The sequence below is a fragment of the Brassica napus genome, chromosome A7 (genome assembly GCF_020379485.1).
Source record: "Brassica napus cultivar Da-Ae chromosome A7, Da-Ae, whole genome shotgun sequence".
Taxonomy (NCBI): domain Eukaryota; kingdom Viridiplantae; phylum Streptophyta; class Magnoliopsida; order Brassicales; family Brassicaceae; genus Brassica; species Brassica napus.
In genome coordinates, this window is record NC_063440.1 from 9,579,930 (window position 1) to 9,593,318 (window position 13,389).

A 13,389-nucleotide genomic window follows, 5' to 3' on the forward strand; every position below is an offset into this window, starting at 1 on the left:
TGAGAAAGACTTTTCTCTAATCAGAACCTACAAAGATTGTAAAAGAAACATATAACATTATAAGTAAAAGTTGAATCAACTGATCAAAGATAGAAACTACAACAGTCACATCGTCCAAGCAAATACCCTCTGGTGTACCTGAAAGAAGGGGTGTTACAGAGCCTCCGCAGATGGTGTCTTATAGTAAATGCACCTGATGGAGTACAAAAATTTGATACTAACCAACTTCTAATGTGCATAGATAGGACTGTAGAAGTACTTCAGGTGCTCTCTTTGGCTCTACCTATCAGAACAAAGCTTTTAGAGTCAGTAAGGCAACAATGGTGTGGCCACTAATCGACATATTGGTCACTGAAGTACAATCTTTACCAGCGTATAACAACATACTCGATAAACGTGGACTTAAACGAAACATATGGGTCACTGAATTAACCTCCCCGCTGACAAAAAAAAAAGAAAAAAAAAGAATTAACCTCCCCTGCGGTGAAACAAAAAAAAGGAAAAAAAAACATCCCCTGCCAGTCCAAAATCAGCAATGTTAATATTGGGTTTAAAAGAAACAGATTATTTTTGCAGCAATCAACACAGCATAAACATATACTGTTCACAAACAAATTAACTATGATTGTTAGAGAGACCTAGTGGTTAGAATCAAAACTGTCAATTTTTATAGCGGATGTTTCAAGTCTTGTATCAATTGACCACACTGATTATTGTCAAAGTGACCTCAAGGCTATTAATCACCTGGCTTAAGATCACGTTTGATGCATGTAAGGATTGCTTTGAAAGGCTTGAAAGTACCAATTTCTGATATCATCTACAACAAAAAAATTTTTTGCCAACCCTTCATAAGCTAGTAAAATATTTTCATTCCTGATCAAATAGAATGAGATACACAGATAAGTTCCATGAATTAGTATCAGGAAAATTCAAAATGCAAGCAAGAAGAAGTATAACATGTACTCAAAGAACAGCTCGCCAAACATTATCAAAAGTCCATCACAAACCTCTTTGATTAACTTGTACATATAAGTTCAAAGGCAACTCACAAACCAAAAATTAAGGGACCAGATGCTAAAGATATCAAAAATAATCAATAGAGTAATTTAAGCATGTCGGTCGTCTTTCTGGTGAAGCAAAGTGGCTTTATTTTATGTATGTTAATAACTTTTGAAAATTTTATATAGCAACAATCTTTTAGTCGTTCGTAGCAAGGACTGGAAGCAAAGTCAGTCCTCACTCCTCCACTCACAAACTCATTCCTGCATATACAGTGAAAAGGAATTTTAATGTGAAATCTTTTAGAAGCAAAGCTTAATTGAGAACATACATCAAGATCCATGGGGGCTTAATACAATTAACAGATGATAATTACATATATTTTGCTTAATCAATTTGGGAGGTATTTTAATCGGGGAAGAGAGTAAACAAAAGGAAATCGGATAAGTTCGAGTAACGCATTAGATTTGATTTGACCTAATCAATTTCTAACTGAAGACAATCATCAATTAGTTAATCATCAGCTAATACAAAAAGATCTATAAGGAGTAGAAACCCCAGAGAAGCGAATTTGGGAGTTAGAGGTTGGAGCTTACAGATTCGAAGGTGTATGAAAGTCGCCGGAGAGAAGGTAAAAGATGAGAGAGAGATCGGAGGAGAGTGGTTTTAATGCGAAGATGAGTTGACTAACGGCACCATCATTGAGGATTTTTGAAGCCATCGATGCGCTGAGATTTGTTTGGATGTGGGTGGAATAAGTGATCAGAGAATCGGAGAGGAAGTTATATATTGAGAACCTGAGTGAATCTGAAGAGTTATATGCTAGGTGAAACGAATTCATTAAGAGGGGATTAAAGAAATCTATTGATCGTTGAAGAAAGAAGTCGTTACAGAACTTCATCGAAGAAACGAAGGAGAAGGGTCGACTTTACGCTTTCATATGAAATAGATTTGGTGAATATGAACTGATATGAGCTTTTTTAAAAATATAAACAGCCCATTTGAAAGGTGATCACACGAAATATATAAACGTGGTATGACGTGTCAAAATGAAATCGTTTGATTGGATCATTTTTTTGGCAGACGTGGACACGCTGAGCACTCAGGATATCGGCCTTTTATTATTGTTAGATTAACACATATATTTGTTTTTATTTTGTTTCATGGCTATTTTTAAAATATTAATGGCTCAAACTTAGCAAAAAAAATAAAAATCTTACCTTCTGAAGATTGCCAAAAAACTGTGACCTTCTCGAGTTATAGAAGGAGTACTGTAAAAGTAATATCGATAAGGTGAGTCATCGCCACGCATGTTGTCGAGTACGTACAACTACGAAGGCCCATCATTTTTTTTTTTTCGCAACGTCACTAAATCGATTGTCTAACTCTATACCTACGTATATTATTTTTTATAAGTTACTTGTATGTATATTAACTTAGGTTTTGATGACGGACCCCTGCACAATCACGAAAAGTGACAAAAATCTCTACATATATATATGTATTTATATATTTTTGTTATTAGTACAAGCATTACAATTCTATACGTTACCATTCAAAGCTTTAATAAATGGCATAATTCTGTAAAATAGTAAATTCCAGTAAATAGAAGTCTCATTCAATCAAAATTTTAAAATTATTTTTTAAATTTTATATTCCAACAAATTTTAAAATTTTAATAGTTTAAGTTGATGATTTCTAAAATCCTTACAATAGTCTTTAAATTTTAATTTCAGTCATTTATTCATTAGTCTCCATAATAAATTATTTGAAATCTATTTAAAATACAAAGAATTTAAAATCTTGTAAAATTGAATAACACTAAATTTCTAAGTACTGGATTTAAATTATACATTAACTAACACAGAATTTTAAATAAAATTTACAAATATCATATTCAATAACAATAGATTTTAAAATAGAATATATAATTATTATTTGAATAACAGTAGATTGTATTATAATTAAAATTCATTAACTTATTTTTCGTAGCCTAAACATTCTTTCAGGGTTTTGAGTTATATGTGAGCCTAGTTTTTGGTGGTTGGTTTAATTTCTTGAAAAAAATTCACTAGTATAAAAATAAAAACTGTAAGAATTATTTAATAAACATATGCTTCAATTTTCTTAAATTAAATGTCAAATAACCGACTTGCCGAATGATAGAAAAATATAATGGAATTAAATTGAGGGAGTACATCATCAGTTTATTGATCACGTTATGTTATTATCTGATTATGAAAATAAACCGAGAACTTTACACCAAATGTGACTGTAGTTTAGATGAGTGACAAACCACTAATTAGAGCATCTCCAACCCACCTCTATTGCTATCTCTATAATAGTATTTAGAGGCAAAACCACTCCAACCCATCTCTATTTTTACCTCTAAAATAAAGATTGCTATTTTCTCCTCTATTTATAGAGGAAGAAATAGTATTCCTCTATATTTTGCTCTATATGTAGAGATCTCTATTTTAGAGAAATATATTGGAGTAAAACTCACCTCTATTATAGAGTTCCTCTATTTTAGAGGTAAAAATAGAGAAATACATTTGTGATGGTCTAACGCAACTATATAGTCTGACAATATTAAAAACTATATAGTCTTGACATATGATAAAAATATTGTTTTAATAATTGAGTAACAAATTGCAACACGTACTGATACCAAGTAAGCTCGAACGTCACACATGTGCTCAATGTGTGAAAACAGATAAATTCATATCTGTCTAGTGAAAATGATCCGAGTGATCACATGGGCTACCTTTAATTTCAAACCTTGTAATTTTGTCACTTTACATGTCGGATAAATCTCCAAGACCATCTCCCATGTATTTATTACTTTAGTCAAAAATTCTATAATAGAGATAGAACTTATTTTAGGGGGTGTATTAAATCAGAAATTTGAAATAATTTAATTTTAGTGAATTTTTAGATGATTGTAGGTGAATATTAGAATTTGGTGTGTTTTTTTTGTTAAAGAACTCTAGAATCTCATCTAAAACCAAAAAATTTGAATTTTTATTTTATAACTAAGAAACTCTTCTCAAATTCCCTAAAAACATTTAAAGTATTTTAAAAATCTCCAACTTAAATTTTGTTCAATAACAGTGGATTTCAGAGTGTTTGTTAAAATGACAAGTTTAATAACACTGATTTTTAACTGTTTTTTTAATCTTCGTTTGAATAACAATGAATTTGTCATTTTAATACAAGTCATCTGAAACTCTTAGTTGAATACATTCCTCTTAATGTATTTTTAAAAAATAGTTTTACAAAATATATAATAAACATAGATATACTCTTAAATATAAAAGAAAAATAGAAATTTATATTAATAAAATAGAAATGAATTTGAGTTTTGACCCAAAAATAAATAAATGAGTTTAAGTAATTTTGATTCAAAATGTTATTATTATTATTATTATTTTGAAAAAGGGCATTTTATTCTAAATGTTATTGTAAAGTTAAAAATATCAATTGTTGGGAATGCAAGCAACCCTAACTAATCCCTTGTATATTATAATGCCCTTAATAACATCTTAATTTCAACAATAAGAAACCATATAAATTTTCTTGTTGCGAGAAAATTGGCTAGCTAGCAAGCAACCCTAACTAATCCCTTATATATTATTATGCCCTTAATAACATCTTAACGACGAGGATAGTTTATTACGGGAGTTATTGAAAATGCGTTGTATGAATATTATTATACTCATTCTGTTCCATAAAGATATACTTTTTAATATTTTCACACATATTAAAAAAATACATCAAACTATCATAATAAATATATCGTTTTCTGTAATTTTTAATTTTTGAAAATGTCAGTTACTTTTTTTTTAAGTTTACATTTTTTCATAGAAAACAAAAAAATACATATTTGTGAAATAAATTTTGTTTTCTAAAAAATCTATTTTAATGGGACGAAGGAATATTTGTTAAGTGTATGTGGTTTGTAATAATACGTACTGTCTCATTATCGAATACACAAATTATTATCACAGCCCCAGATTAATATGGAAACCATTAAACTTTCACATATTATCTTAATTAGTTCTAATTAACCAAAACGATATAGTAACTGATGACATAGAAAATTAAAGATTCCGTCTAAGAAATGCTGTATCATTTGATCTTGTTGACTAAATACATTTGGTTTTGCACCGATCATATCAAATCATTTATTCACTTGTCATGCGCTAACCTCAACGTTTATCAACTAAGTAACAATAATTTGGAATCATATTTTCTCAGCAGTAAGAACTTGTTTTATTGATTTTTTGGTTCCTCCGTTTGTTATCTCACTTTCACCGTAAACTAAACTAGATTTGTTGATTTGGAGATCTTGTAAATCTGGAACTCATGCCATATTCACTTCCAAATGTTATAATGAAGGAAAAAATGTTCCAACTCATTGTTATATCCAGCTTTAAAGTAAAAATTGCTATTTTTTTCTGCTATTTAAATCACTTCCAATGTATTTTGCTATTTTCACCTCTAAAATAGAGTTTACTCTATAATAAAGGTGAGATATGCTCCAATGTATTCTTCTAAAATAATAATATCTAAATATAGAGTAAAAAATAGAGAAATGTTATTTCTTCCTCTATAAGAGCCATTTCCAATGTATTTTGTTATTTTCACCTCTAAAATAGAGAAACTCTATAATAGAGGTGAGATATGCTCTAATTTATTCCTCTAAAATAGCAATCTCTAAATGTAGAGTAAAAATAGAGGAATGTTATTTCTTCCTCTATAAATAGAGGAAAAAATAGAGATCTCTATTATAGAGGAAGAAATGGAGATGAATTACAGTAATTTTAACTCTAAATGTTATTATAGAAGTAAAAATAGCAATGAGTTGTAGATGCTCTTATATAGGAAAAAAATAAAAATCTTTATTATAGAGGAAAAAATAGAGGTGGAATGAAACAATTTCACCTCTAAATGTTATTATAGAGGTGGAAATAGCAATGAATTGAAGATGATTTTATAGAGGAAAAAATATCATTCTTCTATTATAGAGACATTCGTTTTTATTTTCAAAATAGTTCTTCAACTTTTAATTTTTAAAATTATAACAAAAAAAATATTTTTATAGGAAATAAAGTTTTTATAAACATAAAATTGCACTTTTTATTTACCTAACAATCTTATAATGAAACTTTAATTTAAAAAAAAATTATAATCTAAAAAGGATTGATTTTCAATTTTCATAAATAAAAAATACTTGTTGTAAAATAAAAATAGAATCATTTACAAATATTTTTTTTGAGACAAAAATAAAAGAATACATTGAAGATAAAACATCTCTATTTTAAAGTTATCTTATTTTAGAGATAAAAATAAGATAATACATCAGAGATGGTCCAACACAGTGAGTAGCTAAGACTTCAAGATCTCACGTGACGCAGCATTGACTCATCAACGCGAAATTTACACGGCTTGGGTTTATTATGATCCATGAACTTCAGATATATTACCAAGAAATGGAATGGATGACAGCACGAGGAAGAGGGAAACGAGGCCGTAAAGGTCGAGGTTCCTAAATCAAGTGCACAAGCATCCTTCTTAGTTTGGTCAAAGTAAAGAGTATTATTACCAACTTCTTGGTTTAATAGCTCTTTCATTACTTACATTATGTATCCAACTTTTTTAAACTATGTGATCTAACAAATCACATCTTGTAACTTATCTTTTTAAATTGAATGCCCTTTTTCAAAAAAAAAAAAAAAACTTCAGATATATTTATTTAATAATAGCAACCAAACCAGTACAATATTTAGAACGTATACATCCAAAAAAGAAATTTCGCTCAAAAAAAAAAAACATCCAAAAAAGAATAATTATGTTCAAACAAACTACTTCCGCAGTATACATAGAAAACAAATTCACCGAACCTGCCTAATGACTTTTGCTAATATTAATATGGTGTCTTAATATATATTTAAATATCAAAAAGTGCATGTTTTGCAAACTGTAAATGTGATATATTTATAAAAATATTTTTTTTGTCATCATTATAAAAGTAATTAGTATTATAAAAATATTTAAATGTGACATATTGCTAAAGTAAATTATGACTCTAAATTAAAAAATATATATGATAAATACGGTGTAATTACCAAAATTAAAAATTGTGTTTAAGTGAAATAAAGTTTAAAAGAAAAAATATAATATCAGTTTTACATGTGTTACAAATATCATAAAATATAAAAAGAAAGGAATAAAGTAAAAAAATTAAAATATTTTATAAATTAAAATGGTGGATGAAATAATAATTTTTAATTTTACTTACCTATTAAGTGGGGCTTCCACTTTTTTTTTTAAATATATCTTTGTGTATCATCTTATTTTTAATTAATTTACAAAATTTCCTGAACAAAGTTTTCTGAAGGGTATAATGGATAAAACACCATCCACCACAGCACCACATATTTGATTCCCATTCAAAACCTATTTATAATTATTATTTTTAATTATTTGCGATTGTAAAATTTTATTGATGTGTGCAAGGACAGAATTTTTTAAAAAAATATTAGATTTTGGCAGAAGAAATAATCATTATAATTGTAATTTTTAGTTTTATTATATGTTCGTGGATATAATCTGGTTAAACTTGTGTACATGATATATTTAAATTTTCTTCGTTTTGTGTGCTAAACTATTGGACTTCGAAGAAAATTATTTGTGCTACACATTAAATTTTATTCAAATTTATAGTTGCATGAGAAATAATCATCAGAATTGTAATTTTTAGTTTTATTATATGTTCGCGGATATAATCTGGTTTAGATTTAATGAAAACTCCATTAATTGAAAACATGGTATAACTTTTAAATTCCAAAAAAATTCAGAATTAATCTGTGACTTGACACCAGTTGATCTGGTAAAAACCTAAAGAAAAAAATCTGATGATCATTTCTTATAATAACATTTTGCCAAAGTTTTAATTTAATATTAAAATTTGTCAGTTTTCCAAAAAACAAATATTAAAATTAATCAAATATTTTTTTGATATTATCTTATATGTTTAATTAAAAGGATATTATATTTATATATAATTTATATTATTATTTATTTATATATTGATTTGTGGTTCAAGCACAGTCTACAGAGATTATATTTTAACTAAATTAAAATAGTTTATTTATAACACGAGATTATATTTTAAAATAAATTAAAATACTTTATTTTAAATAAAAAATACGTTTATAAATTTATTATATTATTTTACAAAATAACCCTTGATAAATCTAACCTAGATTTCAAGTAAGACCAAATTATGTTTCAACATTCATTTTAGTCTGTATAAATACATAATGACTATTATTTAATATAAAAGATCTCCAATTACTATAATAGGTGTTATAGATTATTATATAATAATATTAAAAATACAACCTATACTACAAAGTTATTATTTATTACCCCTTATATATTAAAAAGAAACATTACAATATTTTACCGATGACACATGTCATAACTAAAATGCTTTTCAAAATCTCTAAAAACATATGTTGGTCTATTAAGTATATATTAAAATTTTCATTAAACTATTCAAAAAATTAATTAATAATTTATAATTAATATTTTTTTATTTTTTATTTAAATAAAAGTTACGGAATAACCTAATATGATTAAAGTATATATATATATATATAACAATTAATAATTTTAATAATAAAAATTTGATAACAATTTGTGTATCTTCCATCAATTATGTTTAATTTTACATTATTAAAAAAACATAAACAATTATATTAACCATATAATAAAAATTTACTCATCATAAAATGAATATAAATAAAAATGTATTGCTTTGATGTATTTACTCTAATTTAATTATATATGTAATAATTCATATTTTTCAATCATTCATATTTTATATGCTTTTTATTGCACAATTGATTGATTGCATTAATTACATTTTTGTTCCTTAATGATTACTTTTTCATAAAGAAATTCTTTAAATTACATTATTTAAATTGCTATGTTTCGGGATATAATTTGATCGACATGTTACATATTTTATTAATAACTATGAATGTAATATGTTTGTTCAATTACTTCCAACGTGTCATATTAAAAAAATTAAATGGCATTGATACTCCTCTAAATACTAAACAAAATAAAAAGACTGTAAAAAAGTTGTTGTTTTAATTTTATTGATTGATATTACTAGTAGTCTAGTACAATATTCTTTTCGTTTTATTTTAGTTGTCGTTTTAGATTTATATACAGAGACTAAAAAAAATTAATTTTGCATATTTCTAAAATAAAAACATCATTATCTATACATCTAATTATATTTTAAATTAATAAAAAAAATTAAATTTTCATAATATTATTAATAAAGTTTACACTGAAAAAATAAAACGATACTTAAAATGAAATAAAATTTTAGCTTCAAGAAGATAACTGATAAAAAATTGGAAGGGGTATTATAAACTAAAAAAGCAGTCGTCGGCAAAGATTTAGCCAAAGTGGGGCCCGCCCCGTAAAATAGAACGGTCAACTGCCAGTTGGTCAATATGAGTGGAACCCACAAGGATGTTACACATTGGTGACGTGGCCCAACCGTTCGTAGCCGACATCAACGGACTAATAGAATAAATTTCTCCGCACTTTCTTATAGTACAGTGTGACTCAAAGGTAGTATAAACGACACTATTAGGGAATATCAGGACTTTATCGGTTGAGACAAATCACTTTCAGGCGTAGCACATGGAAAGATGCAAACGACGAGTTTGATTACCTTACGTCATGTACACCTGCGCAGAGAGTTTTTTTTTTTTTTTTTGACGAAAGGCTTCACCTGCGCAGAGATTAAAAAGCTACATGTATTTTTGTGTGTTTGATTTAATTACTTATATTTATAGAGAAAAATGAACATGGAATATGCACATCGTGGAACATGAACATCGTGTTAAAATGATTTGTTTCAACCGGATCAAATCAGCCAGAATTCAAAAAACAAAATTCCTAATTACTTCCTTTACATCTATTTTTAATCAAAAACATAAGTAAATAAAACACAAAACCTTTTTAGCAAAAAAAAAAAACAATGAAAAAATAATATGATGAGATGAAGCATTCATCATTATTTTGCTAAACTATCTTTATATATTAAATAAATGGACTGAATTTATTATTCATTATACTACAAAGTAAAGAAAAAATATCAGAAAAATACCATGGCAGAATCTCGTTATATTGCAATAGGAACTAAACTATTACGTTCAGTTTTGTTATATGGTGCTAAAATATTTCATATTTTTATAAAAAGACAAAAATTATAAGTAAAGGTTTGTTGGAAAAGTTTATGATCTAGAGGCTAAGAGTTAATAAATTTTTAGTGCTTTGAGGTTCCATTCTTAAAATATAATTTATCTTGGTTTCATACTATTATCATAATCTTCCAAATTATTTAAAATATACAAACTTCGGCTCTGAACTTGAACTTTAACGGTAAAAAGAAATAGGGAAAATTACTAAAAGAAAATAAAAAAAAACAAGGTTGTTGTTCTTTTGGTATAAAATCAATTTTGTCCATTTTTTCTTTTTTTTTTATCCTTTGTATTTCTGAAATCTAATGAAATAAATAATTTTGTTAATAAAAAAATTATTAAAAATAGAAACAATTAATAAAATATCCATATACACAAGCTAATAATTTTCTTTTATTCAAAAATTTGGTAAATAAGATTTTAAAATACGTTCTACTAAAAATAGAATGCGTCTTCTACGAAAAATAGTATAGTACAAACCGATTTCTAAAATAAACACGTTCATCTACTTCTTTTAGAACGCCCATTTTACTATTTATTAAATTTCTAAAAAAGAGGAATGCGCATTCTACTAATCGTAAAGGTATCCACTTTCCTTCTGAATGCATCTTTTACTTTTATAAAGTATTCTAAATTTCGGGGAATGTGTTTTCTACAATGTACTTTTACGTCTACTCAAAGTAGAAAGTGTATTCAGAATTTTTATCATTCTTCTAAACTTTTAGAAGTCGTCTTCTACAGATAAGAATACCTGATTTTTTGCGAAAATTAATGAAATTTCAGTTAAGGAAATATTCTAAAAATCTCTTAAAAATATTCTAACTTCCTAAAACGTGTTATGGTCGATTTTACTTGAAAAAATTAAAAAAAAAACGATTCTCCCTTCTCTTCTTCATCAATCTATGGTTTTTCCATAGTTTTTCTTTTGATTTTTCTCACAAACTCTTGTTCTCTATGATGCATATCTATACCCTTTTTCTTTTTTTGTTTTCGATTGCCTTTCAAATGTTTTTTTTCCTTTTTTCCATTAACTTTTTTTTAAATTCAAATTAACTTTTAAATTATGTTTAATTAGATTAAATATAGGGTTAATTTTGGGATTATGAAAAAATTATACTATTAAAACAACTTCATGTTGGTTTTATACCAAGGGGACAACAACCATGTTTTTTTGTTACATCAATTACAGTTCCCCCATTTTATACTATTGTTCGTAAACATATAAAAGTGCATGACTAAAAAATTTATCCGTTAAATTTGATTCGATATGTTATTTGTTTCGATTTGATCTAAAAAATCTACAATCCGTAAAGTTTCGGAACAAATCAAATACTAAAACTCAATATTCGTTAAAAATGAAACAAATCACAAATACTAAAATTTGAAGAAATGTTAAAATTTGAAGAAATGGATATCTGTTCCGCTTCAGTAACTATATAAATACATACATATATTGATTAAATGTAGAGTTTTAAATGTATGCGTTTATATAATTGTTATTTAACGTATGATTTAATACTTTATTCACATTGTTACTTATAAAAGTATTACAATAGAAAAATAAAAGATTTTTTTTATGATAGTTATAACTTTTTCTTAAGTTTATCTTTCTTATAACTAATTTTAAAATTTGCAAAGATATAATTTCACTGCTTTTTTATATCATGTAAAATATTTTAAAGAAAATTTTATTCGAGTTTTTATATTATTTGTATTAATTAAAATAAAAGAATATATTCATAATTATTCGTAAATATCCATAAATATTTACATATTTTCTGGATATCCGTATTTTTTTGGTGCAAAACAAATCAAAAATTTGATATCTATAACATACGAATCAAATCATAATACCTTCGAAAATAAGATATCTGATCTGTATCTAGCCCTATAAAAGTGCATTGATTAAACCAGTAAGCACATTTGACCAGAAAGAGTGTACATGTGGAGCTGACAACGAACCGACACGACGCTAACTAGGGCCACACTATACACGGCTCCTCTAGTCACTACCACGTCACCCTGTCCATTTTAAGAAGAAAAAAAACCATGTCATCATTCTTTTTCAAATAACTTTGTTTCTTTATTTCTGACATCAATTTTTTTATATTTAACTATATTCCAATCCAAAACACAGAGAACTTAATAATCAATCCGTTTCAGTTTAGTTATCATTGTAAAGTAAAATTTTCGTTTCAAAATAAGTGTCATTTTAGAATTTCAATGTAAAATTTATTGATAATATTCTCCAGTCTATTTTTCTATTAGTTAAAATATGGTTAGGTGTATTGGTAATTATGTTTTTATTTTGAAAATATGAAAAATTAATTTTTTTCTTAATATGTGTGCATAACCTAAAACGACAATTAAAATGAGTATTAGTTACAAATCGAGTTGAACAAAATCGTCCAAAATCGAATGTTACATTACTAGCTTTGTTACTCTATCCTCTTCAGACTCATTTTGCTAATTAGCTTCAAATTCTTCGAATATCGGTTCCATGTTCTCATCCTTCAACAACATCCACTAGTAGGTGGGATTGGTTTCGTTTCCTCGGTTGTCAAGACTACCCATAGCATTGTCGAAGTAGATGGTTTTTCTATAAACTTGCCGACCATGTAACTTTCATGCGCGACAAACAAGAGAAAAAAAGACTATGACGATCATATTTGGCGTTTCTAAAATCCAAACACGTCCATCGCCGAAATCCCAAAATGACTGTTGCCATGCTATCCAAAGTAATTTTTGAAACTTACACGAAGTGGATAAAATAAAACATATCATCACAGATCAAGGACCAGATGATGGCACTAGGACATGTTTCTCCATAACAAAAGGAGTCAGCAAAGACCACATAGAATCATACACAATACGAGATTATATGTCATCGCCAATTGTCGCCATTGGAAAATCAAGGACGAAACATACATACGATAAAAGAAGAATTCGGTTACAAAAAATCCAGCATTTGATATGAAACACAAGAGCTAGCACCGGAAAAAGTCACCACTTCCACATCGGTGAAAAAGACACCAAAAACACATGCAAGGGCTTGAAGAAAAGAAGAATGGAAGAACTTCAGTCGACAAATCCA